Source organism: Anomaloglossus baeobatrachus, chromosome 1 (genome assembly GCF_048569485.1).
Source record: "Anomaloglossus baeobatrachus isolate aAnoBae1 chromosome 1, aAnoBae1.hap1, whole genome shotgun sequence".
NCBI classification, from domain to species: Eukaryota; Metazoa; Chordata; class Amphibia; order Anura; family Aromobatidae; genus Anomaloglossus; species Anomaloglossus baeobatrachus.
This window is the reverse complement of record NC_134353.1, coordinates 793307148-793324094: the sequence shown is the minus strand read 5'-3', so window position 1 is coordinate 793324094 and position 16947 is coordinate 793307148. Positions and strand designations below refer to the sequence as shown.

Below are 16947 nucleotides of genomic sequence, written 5' to 3'. Positions count from 1 at the left end.
TGCAGGACCTCAATGCCGGCACGTGTGTATGACGTAGACACGTCAGGGCAGATCAAAGTGTGCCTGTGCAGGACCTCAATGCCGGCGCGTGTGTATGACGTAGACGCGTCATGCACCGTGGTTTCAGAATAAGGAAGACCAAGATGGCCGAAAGGGGAGGCGCCAGTCCCGGAGAACGGTGCACCCATTTGACTGCTGTGCACCAGAGGGTCCTTCCAGGTGCATATTATAAAGTGTTTTTTTATGTTATACCCAGTGGCCTGGGCTCTTATATACAGCATGTTAGAATGCTGTATATAAGAGGCCAGTGATAGTTGCCGTAGCTTATAGGCCGAAAATGTGGTGACAGGTTCCCTTTAATAAGCCACGGTCACTGTTCACCATGGCATCTACAGGGGTTAAACTGCTGTGATCAGATGTAGCTGCAATTACAGCTGTTAGGCTATGTGCGCACATAGCCATATAGGTGCATGTTGTGTAAAACAGCCAGTAACTGCCGAGTATGGAGTGGGCTCATTGCATAGGTCCACTCCATGCAAATCACTCTGACTTCTGCTACATATAAGGCAGAATGTCAGGAGAAGTGGGTTGGTACCAGGTAGTGTGTGGGGCAATTTGGCACCAGACCCCCAACTCATGGGCCCATAACATTTGCCTGGCCTGCTGCCATTGATGGTATGCTTATAAGGTAGCTACCTATAAGGCTAAGTTCACACATCCTGTGTTTTCAATCCGTCAGGTCCGTCAGCAACGGATCAGTCATTTTCAAGATGTCAACTGATGCAACTGATGTGTTTTTCACAGGATTCCTTTCACAGGAATCCTGTGAAAAAACGGATCAGTTGCGTCCGTTACATCCGCTGTGCGTCCGTTTTTTGACGGATCAGTCATGATCCGTCTGTGTTTGAGACAGCCCAGTGGGCGTGCCAAGCATGCTGGGCATGCTCAGTAGAGCATGACGGAATCCTGCGCTGGATTCCGTTGTAAGACGGATTACGACGGAATCCAGCACCATAGACATGCATTACAAGCTTGACGGATGGCGACGGATTCCTGCGCGGCGCGTTAATTTTGACGGCCCGAAAAACGTTACATTCTGCGTTGCTCCCCGCTCGGCGGTCAGTCAAAAACGACGGACCGCGACGCAGCGGATGCAACGCAGGGTCATCAGTTGCAATCCGTCGCTAATAGAAGTCTATGGGGAAATACAGGATTCCTGCAAAATATTTTGCAGGTTACCGTAATTCCCCAAGGCGACGGATTGTGACTGATGCAAAACACAGGATGTGTGAACTTAGCCTAAGGCACACTAGAGAAAATGTTATGTTCCTTTTGAAGAAAGCCAGATTGGCTCCAGTTTCTGACATATTTTATAGTTAATTACGCAACGCTATTGAAAAGCATTCAGAATTGCAAGAATATTATTTTTGTTACTACATGTTACCAGTCTAAAATCATAAAAAAAAAGCCTAACAATGACAGGAAAAAGTTATGTATGATTGATTAATACAATATTAATTACTTATTAATTGCTATAAATGTCAATGCTTCAAAAAACGCTTATTTTCTTTTATGTAAAAGCTTTAAAACAGGGAGCTATCAGTCCATCGGAACTGTATACCTAATCACCCTTGTCCTGGATGTATATGGAACAATTGCCAGTGATTTAACTGGAACTTATTGTCAAGCTTATCATCACCCACCATACTTTAGAAACTGAGTTCCTATCTAGTAGCTCAGTGTAGTTTTGTGAATGAAACTCAGGAGCTTCAACTTTGTTGGCTTTGAGTGATCTGTCTCTGGCTGCCAAAAAAGTGGGTCTACATTATAACTTCTTAGACGATGCCAATGATGACCTTGTTTCTATGCGGATAAATGAACCTGATCTCAACAGCCTGGGAATAAAGATGCCATCTACTTGCCTTCTTGAATATAAAAATCTAATAGACTGATATCTATCTATGATTATGTCATATATATTTTTCATCTTGACTCATGTATGAATTTATTGGAATTGTACAGTCCCTGACAGAAGTTCTGTCACTTATCCATGTTATGTAAATAAAAACTTATAACCTGAATTTAAATTCATCCATTGCTTTAATAAATTACTCTTTTGAAAGCTGAAACCCTCACAAATTTGGTTTAGGTTATGAAAATAAAGTTGCTGCAGAGCTGAAATATTGATCATTTAATGAAAACAGAAAGGTCAGATTTTGGCAAGACATAAGTTTTGTCGCCTTGTCATATAATGCACCCAATCCTAGTTTACATCCTCACCTGTGCTCACTAAATGATCAGTTAATTAGTGGGTGTGTATAAAAAGAAACCCAGCACCCTAGACTTTCACTTGAACCGCAACTTGACCTATGACAACATGCCAAAAATCACCCCTGTCACCAAAGCCTTGATTATCAAGAGGCTGAAGACCAGATCCACTGCAGAGGTGGCTGGCACCTTTAATTTGTCTCAGTACAAAGAATTAAAAAAAGATTTGAAGAGACTGGAGATGTTTTTGACAAGCCCAGGTCCGGCAGACCCCGCAAGACAACTGCTCAGGAGCAACATTTGTAGGTTAGAAAATCCAAAGCCAGCCCCTCTTCCACTGCAGCAGAGCTCCAAAAGGCCTGGTTACCTCAAGTCCCTGTGTCAACTAGAACAGTTTGTAGGATTCTGTCTCGAAATGGCCTCCATGGTCGAATCAGTGCCCAGAATCCAGCACTAAACAAAAGGCAATTAAAAAACCGTGTGGCATTTGCCAAGTCCCACAGCCTGCTAAATAGATGGACACTGGAAAAGTGGCAAAAGGTGGATTTCTCTGATGAATCTTCAGTTGAATTACACCACAGCCACCCACCACAAATACTGCAGGAGGCCTACTGGAGCCCATATGGATCCAGAAAACAGTTAAGTTTGGTGGTTGAAAGATCATGGTCTGGGGTTACATTCAGTATGGGGGTGTGTGAAACATTTGCAAGGTGGAAGGCAATATCAATAGCCTAAAATATCAAGAAGTATTAGCTACCTCTTACATTCCCAATCGTAAAAAGGGTCAAATTATGCAGCACAATGGTGTTCCATCTCATACATCCATCTTTACAACAAAGTTCCTCCTGTCAAAGAAGATCAAGGTGCTCAAGGACTGGCCAGCCCAGTCACCAGCCATGAACATCATTGAGCATGTTTGGGGTAGGATGAAAGAGGAAGCTTGGAAGACAAAAACAAAGAATCTAGATGAACTCTGGGAGGCATGTAAGACTGCATTATTTGCTATTCCTGATGACTTCATCAATAAAGTGTATGCATCATTGTTCAATGGATGCAGTCCTTCAAGCTCATGGAAGTCATACAAAATATTAAATATGGCTCTAATAGCACCGAAACTTCATTCACCAATGTTATGCAACATGTCTTTGTAGTAGAAGTTAATTATTTGTTTTGAATTTCACACTACTTTTTGTGGGCGACAAAATATTTGCCTTGCCAAAATCTGACCTTTCTGTGTTCATTAAATGATTAATATTTCAGCTTTGCAGCAACTTTATTTTCATAACCTAAACCAAATTTGGGAGGGTTTCAGCTTTCAAAAGAGTAATTTATAAAACCAATGGATGAATTTAAAGTCAGGTTATAATCTTTTATTTACACAACATAGATAAGCGACAGAACTTCTGTCAGGGACTGTACATCTCTGGACTCTTCTTGTTTGTACAACACAAGTATTGATCTACTTTATTTAACCCCTGATGAACCTCACCTCTTTAGGGGGGGGAAATGCGTCAGGTTTTTTTTATGGTTTTCATAATCTGATGAATATTTGGTTGTGATATTTTTCTCCATGACACCACTTTGAATTGTACACAGCATAAACAGGGTTCTGTGAACACAATATGAATTCAATAAATTATCTTTATGAATATATTCTGGTTTTATTGATATTAATAGCATTAATTGAATAAGCAGATTGTTTGTCATATACATTCAGAATTTTCAACAACTGGTAGTCGCTCATAAAAACTGGGTGACATGTGTATATGTTTCAGAGAGCCCTGATATGCTGTTTAGTAATGGTTTTGGTATTGATGTGATTATTAATTAAAGTGGGGAGTTATCTGCATAGACTTTATGGATTGAATTGATGTGGATTAAACCTGTCTGATTCAGGTTAGCAGGTTGATATTTCTGTTGAGAGAACTCTCAGGAACATATTGGATTGATAGTAGAGGCACCCATTATTGTGCCTCTACAATTGAATACAATATCTCCTCATTTTCTTCTAGTTCTAATATATTTGATGAGCTTGGAGTTTAGTTAAGCTTTAGATGTGACTTTTATCTAACAATGGATTATAAGACGCACCCCAAATTCAGAGGAAAAAAAAGGTAAAAAAAAAAATAAATATATGAGGTCTGTTTTATAATCCGGTGGAGTCTTACCGCTGTGCTGGGGCTGCAGGCTCTGCTCCGCACTGGCTCTGCTCTGTTCTGTCCTGGCTCTGCTGTGCTCCATGCTGGCTCTGCCCCATGCTGGCTCTGTTCTGTGAGGGGGGCGGCGAGGCACGGGTTATTCTGAAGATGTGCTTCAAACAAATGGCGACCGGAGGCAGTGTGCTTGCAGATGGAGCTCTTGAGCCATTATTTGAAGTCCTTACCACTGACATTGTCAGAATGGCTTGTACCTTGCCGGCCGCCGCCGCTGCTGACCACAGTAACTGCGCCGGCCGCCGCCGACCACAGCAGAAGTACTGGCCGCCTCCGACCGCAATAGCTGCATCGGCTGCCCCCGACCACAGCAGATGCACCGGCCACCGCCAACCACAGCAGCTGCGCCGGCCACCGCACAGAGCCCCTGCCTCCTGTGACCCCTCTCAATCGCCACCTGGCAAGCTACATTCGGATTTTAAGACGACCCCCTCATTTTCCTCCCACATTTTTGGGAGGAAAAGTGCGTCTTATAATCCAAAAAATATGGTATGTCCCATCTGCCTTGAGATCTCTCCATCACCTTCATATCTTGGGGGAATGCCTTGTTCTTCGCTAAATGCTATATTCACACACTGCATCTTTTCTTAATCACAAAGATGTACCGTTTTTTGGCCCCCACAAAAACGCACCCATGGCAAAAATGCACCAAAAACGCAGAAAAAAAATGCAGTGTGTGAATATAGCCTAAAGGGGGCTTTACACACAGCGACATCGCTAGCGATGTCGCTGGTGAAAGCACCCGCCCCGTCAGTTGTGCGTCTTGGGCAAATCGCTGCCCGTGGCGCACAACATTGCTAGGACCCGTCACATGGCCTTATCTGCCTAGCGACGGCGAACCGCCTCCTTTCTAAGGGGGCGGGTCATGCGGCGTCACACGGCAGCCGTCCAATAAAACCGGAGGGGCGGAGAGCAGCCGAAAGAAAGTGATGCCCACCTTGTTGCCGGAGGACGCAGGTAAGGTGTTGTTCCTCGTTCCTGGGGTGTCACACGTAGCGATGTGTGCTGCCTCAGGAACGACGAACAACCTGCGTCCTGCAACAGCAACGATATTTGTGATTAGAACGATATGTCAACGATTAGGTGAGTAATTTTGATCGTTAGCTGTCGTTCGTACGTTTCACACGCAACGACGTCGCTAACGAGGCTGGATGTGCGTCACGAATTCCGTGACCCAAACGACATCTTGTTAGCGATGTTGTTGCTTGTAAAGCCCCCTTTAGTCTGCAAAGTTATCTGGAAATCTGTTTAAATGGCTATGGAGGGAGTGTATCTTTATGCTCATATTAAGTCCTAAATTTCTAATATTAGCGAGCATGTTTTGCACCAATTCTTCATAATTATCTGCTCTGTGATTACCCAAGTAGTTCTCCACAACAGAGACAAAATTTTCAGTGTCATTCAAGCATGTGGTAAAATTGGAATTATTCATGAGGTTACAAATATGAGGACCATCAAATATTCCAGCTTTTAGTTTTTCCATTCTCAGTCCAGGAAATGATCTACAAATGTACTTAAAGCAATTACCTGATTTCACAAAACCCTAACAAATTACTTCATTATATGCCATCTGTCACCAGGTTGTGACAAAATCCGAATATAGCTTACCGTGGGGCTGTCTGTGCGGCCGGGTGGCTGTAGCTGCGTGCGGGCAGCCGGGTGCCTGAGGCTGCGTGTGGGCAGCCGGGTGCCTGTAGCTGCGTGCCGGCTGCCTCTCTGTCCTGGAGTCCGGCTGCCTCTCTGTGCGTGCATGCAGGCGGCCTGCTGGCTGCCACTCTGTGCGAGCGGGCGGGTGGCTGTGCGACAGGTGTCCCAGTGTGTCCGCGGTCCCAGTTTCAAATGATGGCGCCGGGAGTCAGTGCATGCGCAGATGGAGCCCTTGGATGAGAGCTCCATCTGCGCATGTGCCGCTCCAGGCGCCATTATTTGAACTGGGACCGCGAACAGACTGGGACACTCACAGCACTGGCCTGCTCCACCAGTCACCCGCCGCCGCTGCCGCCACATACGCTGCCGCCACGGATGCTACCACCACTGACCCGCCGCTGCCACCACGGACCCGCCGCGGCTGCCAGCACTACCTCTGCCTCCTATGACCCCGCTTCACCACCACTGCTGCCCCCCTCCGGTAAGACAACACTGGATAATAGGACGGACCCCATTTTTTTTTTTTTTTTTTCCTTTTTTTATCTCTAAATTTGGGGTGCGTCTTATAATCCGGTGCTTCTTATAAAACAAAAAATATGGTAATACACTGCAGTGATTGAGCTTTGCAGTGGATTATATGAAAGACCAGAAGGAGAAAAAGATATGTCCCATAAAGGGACTAAGTACAAAAAGTTAAAAAATAACTACTAAAAATGTAAAAAACAAACTGAAAATAAAGAACATTATAATAAATTCCAGTAAATATGTAAATATATGGTAAAAAAAAAAAATAGTATCGCCGCGTCCATAACAACCCGCTATTAAACTGTCACACTAATTAATCCCTTCAGTGAATATGGTAGAAAAATTAAAAATGTATCAAAAACTGTGTCTTTTCATCAACTGACAAAAAAGGGGAATAAAACGCGATCAAAAAGTCATAAATAAAAATGGTATCGCTCAAATTGTCATCTTGTTTCGCCAAAAAAAGCCATAAAGCTCCATGAGCGAAAACATAAAAAAAGTTATCGCTCTCAGAATAGAGCCATGCAAAAACTGTTTGTTTTTTTTTCTATAAAATTGTTTTTATGGTATAACAGTGGCAAAACTAAAAGAAAAACTATAGAAATGTGATATCGCTATAATCGTACTGACCCGAAGAATAAAGCGGTCTGGTCACTTTTATAACAACAAAACCTGAATTGCTGTTTCTTTATGATTCGGCCTCACAAAAAGCAGAATGAAAAGCAATAAAAATTATTATGGAGCCCAAAATGGTACCAATGAAAACTACAACTCCTCTCTCAAAAAACAAGCCCTCACAAGACTGTCGGCAGAAAAGTAAAAAAGATTATAGACTTCAAAAATTCAGTGTTTCCACAGGTTGGTCCCTGCGGGTTTTTTTTACCATTATCTATGGCAAAAAAACGTAGGTACCTACAGAAAAGACATGCACATTTCTTTTTCTCAAGAAATTCTGCAGAAATAATGTTCTTGAGGAAAAAATGAAGTGTGCGCACGGCTATTTTATTTTTCCCATAGGTTTTTCTGGGGAATGTCTGCAGAAAGGTTACAACCATTTTCTCAAATTTCTGCAGCAAAAATGCACAAATAACGCGGGTAAAAACACAGTGTGCGCACAGGGTCTTACTGTGTTTTTCCAAAAATAAGACACCGTCTTATACTTTTTTTGCCCCCAAAAAAGCACTAGAGCTTATTTTTGGGGAAGGTCTTATTCTTGGAGAAACATGGTTGGGGGTAAATTTACCCCCCCAAAAAAACAGACCCCACCTTCCCAGGAGACTCATACTTACAAGACCCCAGACATCTGCGTGGCTCCTATGTCCTCCTGCGATCTTCAGCGGGTGCTAGAATGCCTCCGGCCGCAAAAAAAAAAAATAGTAGGAAGGCACATGTCGCAGGTCCTGTAAGCTAGCATTACATCCGCAGGTCCTTGCGCTCCACTGCACTGCGTCCCAGGATCGGTATGGCTGGATGTGGTGAGTGTGTTTGTGATCTGATGGATGATTGTGTGTGTGATCTGATGTGTGCGGTCTGAAATCTGATGTGTGCGGGTGTGCAATCCACTGCAGGTCCTCCCGATGGGAGTCTGGTAAGAATGATTGTCTATAATGAATTGTCCTGCAGTATCTTTAACTCTTTTAGCAACTAGGGCTTATTTTCGGAGGAGGGCTTATATTTAAGTCTTGCTCTGAAAATGCTGAAAATCCCTGCTAGGGCCACTATTTGGGGAGGGCATATTTTTGGAAAAACAAAGTAGTGGCCAAACCTAAAAAACTATTAACACCAATTCTTCAACTTCTGTTGATTAGTTAATTCTGCTAAAGATCCAAAGATCGCAGTACGGCACAGCTCATATTTATCTTGCGTTCTATGCTGACCGCTTACAGCGGGGATTACTTGTAAATCTCTCAAAAATATGATTCATACAAACTTCCCAATGGAAAATTCACAGTAATGAGGCTGAAGAAGTCACTTTGAACTCCCTTCTGGCCTGTGGTCCAGCGGTGTCCATCTTTTTACTCATCTTTTTTAACGTGCACAAAAGTGCGGTCATCAACAGTTTGTTCACCTTTGAAAAGACGGACACCGCTGAACAGAGGCCAAACAGAGTGCTGAGTAAGGCTATGTGCCCACGGGGACAGTGTCCTGTGGATATATCCGCAGGACATTCCGCAGGAGCTCCCAGGAAACCGCACCACAACTTACAGGTACAGGTTTTAGAATGGTGTTAATTTTGGGTATCTTCTGTTATCTAGGCCTCTGAAAGTCACTTCAAATGAGATTTGGTTCCTAAAAAATTATTTTGGAATTTTTTTGGGGAAAAATGAGAAATTGCTGATAAATTTTGAATCTTTCTAACAAAAAAAAAGATGTTTCAAAAATTGTGCTGATGTAAAGTAGACATGTGGGAAATGTTTGTTATTTATTAACTATTTTGTGTGACATAACTCTCAGGTTTAAAAATTCAAAGTTTGAAAGTTGCAAAATTTTTGCCAAATTTCTGATATTTTGGCAAATGAATGCAAAAAAATATTGGCCTAAATTTACCACTATCATGAAGTACAATATGTCATGAAAAAAAAAAGAACTCTCTCAGAATCACTGGGATCTGTTGAAGCTTTGCAGAGTTATAACCTGTCAAAGTGACATTGGTCAGAATTGAGAAAAATGGGATGGTCAGGAAAATGAAAACCAGGCTTAAATGGTTCTTCCCATCTCCAAGATCCTATCCCAATAATAATAATATTAGCAAATTCCTCCAATTAGAAATTCATTGTAGGCAGAGGCGTAGCTAGGGGTTCGGCTCAGGGGATGCAAAACTTCTGAAAGGGCCCCTAACCAGGTAACCATATTTTCAAGTATGGCGTTGCACCCTAAGAGCTTGTGCAGATGACCGTATTTTTGTTCTGAGTGCGATCTGACAAAACATTGGATCGTACTCGGACCAATGTTATCCAGTGATGCAGTATACATGTTCGATTTTGTGCTTGGACCAAGAAAAAAGTCAGCATGAATGCTCACAGTAATACAGTCGAAGGTAGAGGCAGTTGGCGTTCATGCTGCCTTAACCATTTAAATTGATCACACCCCCAAGTCAGACTAAAGCCTCATGGAGATGTCTGCGTTTCACATACGTGTTCTATCCGTTTTTCACAGATACAACATGTACCCACTATAGTCTATGGGGCAGGTCATGTTTTTTCATGGACTGTATGGATATGCAAAATTCTCAGAGACATGTCCGTTTTTTACTGTATGGCTTTATTTTTAGTCCTTGTGTTGTCCATGTACATGAATAATGGACAGCATACTGACCCCAAAAAATTATTTTCACATTTAGCACAGTGATGAATTGCAGAGGCCAGCCACTTCTACCCCGACATACACTTGTTTTGCATGAACCTCCAACCCCCAGTATCACCTTGTACAGTGGAACCTTGGTTTACGAGAACAATCCGTTCTGGGACTGTGCTTGTAAACCAAGTTACTCTTCTAGCAAAACAAAATTTCCCATAGGAAATAATGCAAGCTCAGACAATTCGTTCCACAACTTGTTCAATGTCCCATCCTGGTTCCCTATTATGCCATTCCACACATGCACAAACATGCACAAACACACACAAACACATTATGCTCCCCTTACCTTCCGTTCCCTCGCCAGCCTCCTGATTCTTGTAGTTTGCCGGTACAGGATGTGTATCGGGTAACCATCGCGACCGATGCCGGAGCTTACTCTGCCAGAGCACTGACATCAAAGGCAGGAGCTGCTTGCCTCTGATTGGAAAGCGCGATGCCTTTGAGAAGCGGCTGACAGCAGAAGTTCCTCCATTGTCACGATGGTTACCCGATACACATCCTGTACCAGCGAACTACAAGAACCAGGAGGCCAGCGAGGGAACGGAAGGTAAGGTGAGCATAATATGTGTGTGTGTGCGCGCGTGTGTTTGTGTGTATTTATGTGTGTTTGTGCGTGTTTGTGTGTGTTTGTGCATGTTTGTGCGGACTTCAAGAGCGGTTTAGAGCGCGGTGAAAGTACGGAACCGAAAGTGTGTGCGGTGAGTATTTGCTCGTACAGCAAAGCTGGCTCGTAAACTGAGTTACAAATTAACAGCAAGCTTTGCTCGTATAGTGAAATACTCGCACACCAAGTTACTCGTAAACCGAGGTTCCACTGTAAATCGTAAAGAAAGATGGAGATGTTAAACATTTAAAGAGCACATGTAAATTACATTTTGGTAGATTTTTTTTTAAATATATTTTAGGATCTGTTATTCTGAGCAGATTTGTTGGTGTTTCAGGATTCGGATCTCCACTGACCCTCTCAGAATGAAAAGGCCTAAAACAAATAAAAAAATCTGCCAAAAATTTACTAAGTCTATTTTCAAATAGTGTTTGAGCCTACGCTTAGTGGCTCTGTTGGGTCCTGTGTCCAAAGCAAAACTGGATTGGGGAGAATGTACTGACGGGCTCATTCGCAGTAATGGTGCAGACAGAGTCACAGTGGGATGTCAGATATCATTTTCAGCCATATAACCGTTGCTGAGGCGGGCAGCAGGACACAGACTTCATGTGACTGCAGTCTGACGAATTGTACAGCGTGTGGTGTGCACACTATCAAGATTCCCTGTGCGAGCTGACGGTCACATGACCTTATACATGTGATTTGCATACTTATGGTCACGTGCCTTACTAGATTCAGCTGGCTTCTCTCAATTCTTGTTTATTGAGAGAAGTTGAACACATTTAGTTGGTAGGTGATCACAAGTATGAAAATTGCACGCACGAGGTCACCGCTTTCCTGCATCAGAAAATCATAGTAGCGTGCGCACCACAAGCTGTCACGTTTTGGCAGTCACATAAAGCGAATGCAGACTCTTGTTCCAAGTCTGGACAACCCCTTCAAGGACATTAGCGGTATGTTTGGTCTCGTTGTCCTGCTGCAAAATAAATTTGGAGCCAATAAGACTCCTCCTTGATCGTCTTAAGGACGAAAATAGTATCTGACAGAGCACACGGTGATGGTATTAGTGTAGCATGTGTCCACCTCTGCAAAATGATGTCCCCCTCTACAAAATGATGTCCACCTCTACAAAATGATGTCACCCTCTACAAAATGATGTCACCCTCTACAAAATGATGTCCACCTCTACAAACAAAATGTGACCACTTCTATAAAATGAAACAAACAAAGTAAATAAACAGTAAAAATGCATAGGACCTCAGTCAATCGATGTATTTCTGTCAAAGTTCCAGAAATTACCTCAGACAGTCGATGTATATCTGTCAAAGTAAATAAACAGTAAAAATGCATAGGACCTCAGACAGTCAGAAAATTACCAAAAATTACCTCAGTCAGTCGATGTATTTCTGTCAAACAAAGTAAATAAACAGTAAAAATGCATAGGACCTCAGTAAGTTGAAAAACTACTAGAAATTACCTCAGACTATGTATTTCTGTCAAATAAACAAAGTAAATATAAAATGCATAGGACCTCAGTCAGTTGGAAAATTACATGCTACACTAATACCCCTGTTGTCATTGTGAGTCGTTTTCCGACTGACTGAGGTCCTCTACAAAAAATGGCAGATCCAGGCATCTATGAATTCTGCAGTTTAAGGCTATGTGAGCACATTGCACTTTTTCCCGCGTTTCCGCAGCGTTTTTAGCGGCAGCGTTTTTGCGCTAAAACGCATGCGTTTTTGTTTTCCAGAAAAGTCTATGGGAAAAGATGAAATCTGTCTGCACTTTGTTTTTTTTTCTGCAGCGTTTAATTTGTATATTTTGGGTCAAAAACCATGCGTCCAAAGAAGCAGCATGTCAGTTGTTTTTGCCATTTCTGCAGCGTTTCCTTAACATTCGAGTCAATGAGAAATGGCAAAATGCAACTAAAATCAACTTTCCTGCGTTTTTCATGATTTTCACCTGCTTTTCCACTGCGTTTTTGGCTACAAAAACGCATGCTTTTGGGGCACAAAATTAAAGGGTTCTAATGTTCCTTTACACACACACAATAACCGAAAATTTAAATGTTATAAAATAATAAATATCACCAATTTTTCGCTTAAAATGTGCATAACCGCTATTATTTCATTATAATTGTTGATTTTACATATATATTAAAAGTGAATATAATCATTTTTTTTCTCTTTTTTCATTCTTTTTGACTATTCCAACTTTATTTCTCAGTGTCTTGATCTACAAAACGCATCTGCAGAAACGCAGGTGAAAACGCAGGTAAAAAGCGCTGAAAACGCACTAAAAACGCAGTAAATATGCATGCGTTTTTAGCGCTAAATAATAGTCAAAAGCCATTTGGTCAAAAACCAAGGGAAGGAAAACGTGCAGAATAAACTGCAGGTACTCCGACGCAACGTGCGCACATAGCCTAACTGCGACTGAGGCTTAAGCAACGGGATATGCTCATCACCGTGGTTTGCTGCTTTCAGAAAGAGAATTACAGCAGGTTCAGTCTTATGAGCAGCATCAATAGTGCTTGTTGGGTACTGTTGGTTGCAATGGCGACGTTCATGCTGCCAAAAAAAAAAAAAAATGAGCCGATCGTGGAAAACATTATGAAGGATTTCGTTGCACTAAATGGAATAAAATACCGATGTGCAAAAAATGTGTTAGTTCAAGGAGAAATACGTGGCTCCGCACAGAGGAACGAGTTGCAATCGTTCTTTGCTACGTTAGCTGTGGACGGAAAATCTCACACAAAAGTGTCGGTCAAGGCCGCTTTAGCCGTAATATATTTTTGAGCGAAAGATCTGTTCATGATACAAAAGAAACATTTGCTACTAGAGTCGATAATGCAAAATCAGACATACGTTGATTGGCGAAATTATATCCGGGAAGTATGCCAACGTTGCCTAAATGATGCTCCAGTCATGGGAGGCCTGGGAGAAATCGTTCAGATCAATGAAAGTTTGATGCGTGGTTGTAGAAAATACAACAGGGGACGTCTTCTGCAGGGAATCGCGTGCCGCCAGCGCGACAGAATTATGGTAACGAGGTCGTTGGTCAGTGGATTTTCGGAATAGTGTGGAAAAGTACGGATGGGAAACAAGACTGACGCATGTTACATGTGCTTTGTCGGAATGAACAAATTTTGCAACCGATAATTCAACGCCATATAGCACCCGGCACATTGATTAGACGAATGGGCCGCTTATCGGAACATTTCCACATGGCAACGTTTCAATTACATGCACGAAACGGTGAATCATCAACAAAATTTCATTGACCCTATCACGGGCGCAAACATGCAAAGGATCGAGTGCAACTGGGGTCATATTAAAACCAAAATATTGTGAAAAATGAAAGGTACATCGCCGAATTTATTGCCCGGTCACTTGGCTGAATATTGGTGAAAAAAGATACACAATGAGGTACCATTCAATGCCATTGTAGATGAAATAGCTGTGCAATTTTTGCTGATATAATCGCAATTTCTGGTAATTTTCCGACTGACTGAGGTCCTATGCATTTTTACTGTTTATTTATTTTGTTTGACACAAATACATTGAGGTCCTATGCATTTTTACTGTTTATTTAATTTGTTTGTTTCATTTCATTCATCTGTAAAAGTTCCTCACATCTTGAGCTCTTCAGCTCCACGGTGGAGCATTTACCTTATCCCTCATCTTCACCTCCTTTGTGATTCTCCATCTCACACATTCTGAACCACTTGCACCCCAAAATCCTTCAAAACTTGCAATCCAATATCCTTTACAGACCTTGCACCCCAACATTCACACATCCTGCACCTCCATATTACTCACACCTTACACTCCCATATGCCCTACACAGCCTGCACCCCCATACCCCACACCTTCTGCCCCCTATCTCACACATCATGCCTCCTATATCCCACACATCCTGCACCCTCATTTCACACACTGCCCCCATATACCACATCCCCTGTACCCCCTTTACACCTCTCTGAAATACCCCTCTGTCACAGTCTGCACTCCTCATATGCCACTCACCCTGTATGCTCCGTGTCCCCTAATTACCTGTCACGCCTGCCCATATCTCCACCAGCTTCTTCTTCACGCCCTGCTGCTTACTGACTGACCGGCAAAACTGTGGCTCCTCCCATTTCGGTCACATGTTCATGACATCATTGCAGATCCTTTACCACTAGCAAGCGAGATATTGTCTTGGCAGGAGCTGATGAGTCCTCGTCCTCTCTGCCCCAGCAGTGCTCACGCAGCGAATTCCTTCACTTCAGCCCTGAGTAGCAGTAGCTCCGGGTGGACCCCTCCAGGTCAGAGGCCCGGGGTGACCAACCCTCTTCCCCCCTGGTAGCTACAATACAGAGTGTAGGTCTTCTGAAAAGCTGTCACCTCCTGTGCAGAAGCTTAGGTATCCAAGGTTACAGCCATGCATATAGGGATAGTTAGTAGCTAGTGGTCGTAACCATGGATACCCGAGCTACTGCCATTCCTGCACATGAGGTAAGAGACACAGCTTATCAGGAGAACCATACTACATTTCCAATTTGAGGTATTTGCTAATATTATTATTACACCTACTACATATTAGGAGAGGATCTTGGAGATGGTAATGCTCTTTAAGGGTAAAGGGGATACGTTTTGTTGAGTGAGCAATGGGAAGAGACGCATAACTGTTACTATTGTGCAAGAGAACACATTCCAAGCTTCTAGTGGCGCTGTCTATTAAAAGCCGCCAGTCTTCTGGTGAATATTCCATTGGTCCCATTTGAACTACAAATCCTGGGATATCATTGTAGTTTACAAATTCTTCCTCTTGGGTGAAATATGGCAGAAGCCTTTCTTCTCTTGTCCAATAGGCTGTAATTTTAACTTCTGCCTTGATAAGATTTTGTTCATTAAGTCTGAATGCTAAAACTTGTGATGCTTGGACGTATTTAAGTCTTGAATCAGGTCATTGGGTTCTTTTGGGCCTAATGGTTTGTACTGGAAGAGCTTCCCTCAAATTCCCTTCCTCTCCTACTACCTGCCATACACCCCAATCCCGGCCTCTCTTCATAGTCTGACAGTGAATGGTCTGGTCATTAGGTAAACTTTGGTATGGGTCCATCATTGCCATGTGGAATAGGTCATCTTGTGGATTCTAAATCAGGATAATCCACCGAGTTTTCTTGTAATGTTTAAAGCCTTTTATCTTTATAACACAAAAATAACAATCGTCTTGGTGGTTTTTCGTTTCTCTCTAAACCATGTAAACTTTTTCTGTCACCATTTGTCCACTATCGTAGGTTCTCCACACTTGGTTTGGAAACTATAGGCCGAGCCCAAGATATATCCTAGTCTCCAGGCTGCACTCCAATATAAGCCAGGTATACTCCATGTGCAAAGTCTGTGATATTTCTTCTTTGTTTTTTTAACCATGCACTCTCCACAGATGTAGCAGAATACATCAGGATTGTTGGTGCTGGCTCTTCTTGATGCAGTAATAATTTTCATTTTTACTTGTATTTATATACTTATTAGATCCACTTATTATACTTCTTAGATCTAATTCGGCAAAACTAATGGAATTTTTTAATTCAGCACCCTAAAAAATGCATTAATAAAACCTCGGCACACGAGATCTGTGTAATCAATTGGAAAAAAATGAAAAATTGCTAAAAAAAAAAAATGACTTGTGGTCTGGATCCCTGATCTAACGTACCATTGTTTGTTGATGTGCACTTGTTTTCCTCTTTTTAATTTGATTTGTATTGCTTCTTGGGAGGACACTGTATCTCTCAATAATAGACAACATTTATGCAGCTTTAAAATATATTGATTCTCTAATAGTAAAATATATAAATATTGTCAGTATAAACCTGTGATATAAATGTATCTGGTTGCTCAAAGGGGCTAGGTAATATGACTGTTGGGGCCATCTGGCAATAAATGCAGGTATTCTCAAGAGAGCCATCCTCAATAAACACGGCATGGCTGTCTCCACCCTACAAGATCTACATCTATTGTTACTTCACATGTGAGAGAAAAGGTGAACAGAATCCACAGGTATGTCACCATCCACCGCATCTCCAGTGTGGAGAGAAAAGATGCAGAATTATAATAGGATGCGAAAGATATACAGATAGATAGCTATAAAGATAGATAGATAGATAGATAGATAGAAGATAGATAGATAGATAGAAGATAGATAGATAGATAGATAGAAGATAGATAGATAGAGATAAAGATAGATGGCTGGATAGATAGATATTAGATGGATAGATAGAAGATAGATAGATAGATAGATAGATAGATAGACATTAGATGGATAGATAGAAGATAGATAGATAGATAG

The 16947-nt window shown here is 42.1% G+C and overlaps 1 protein-coding gene across 2 annotated transcripts in view; it reads left to right on the top strand.

Annotated features, from left to right (window-relative positions):
* Positions 1-16947, top strand: part of ARL14EPL (ARF like GTPase 14 effector protein like) — a 75083-nt gene that overhangs the window by 694 nt on the left and 57442 nt on the right. The window contains exon 2 of one of the 2 annotated variants that reach the window (XM_075341887.1): positions 15899-15979. The exons of the other annotated variant lie outside the window; for it this stretch is intronic. The gene's annotated coding sequence lies outside the window, so the exon portion shown is untranslated. The remainder of the gene's footprint in view (positions 1-15898; positions 15980-16947) is intronic. 2 annotated transcript variants of the gene reach the window in all.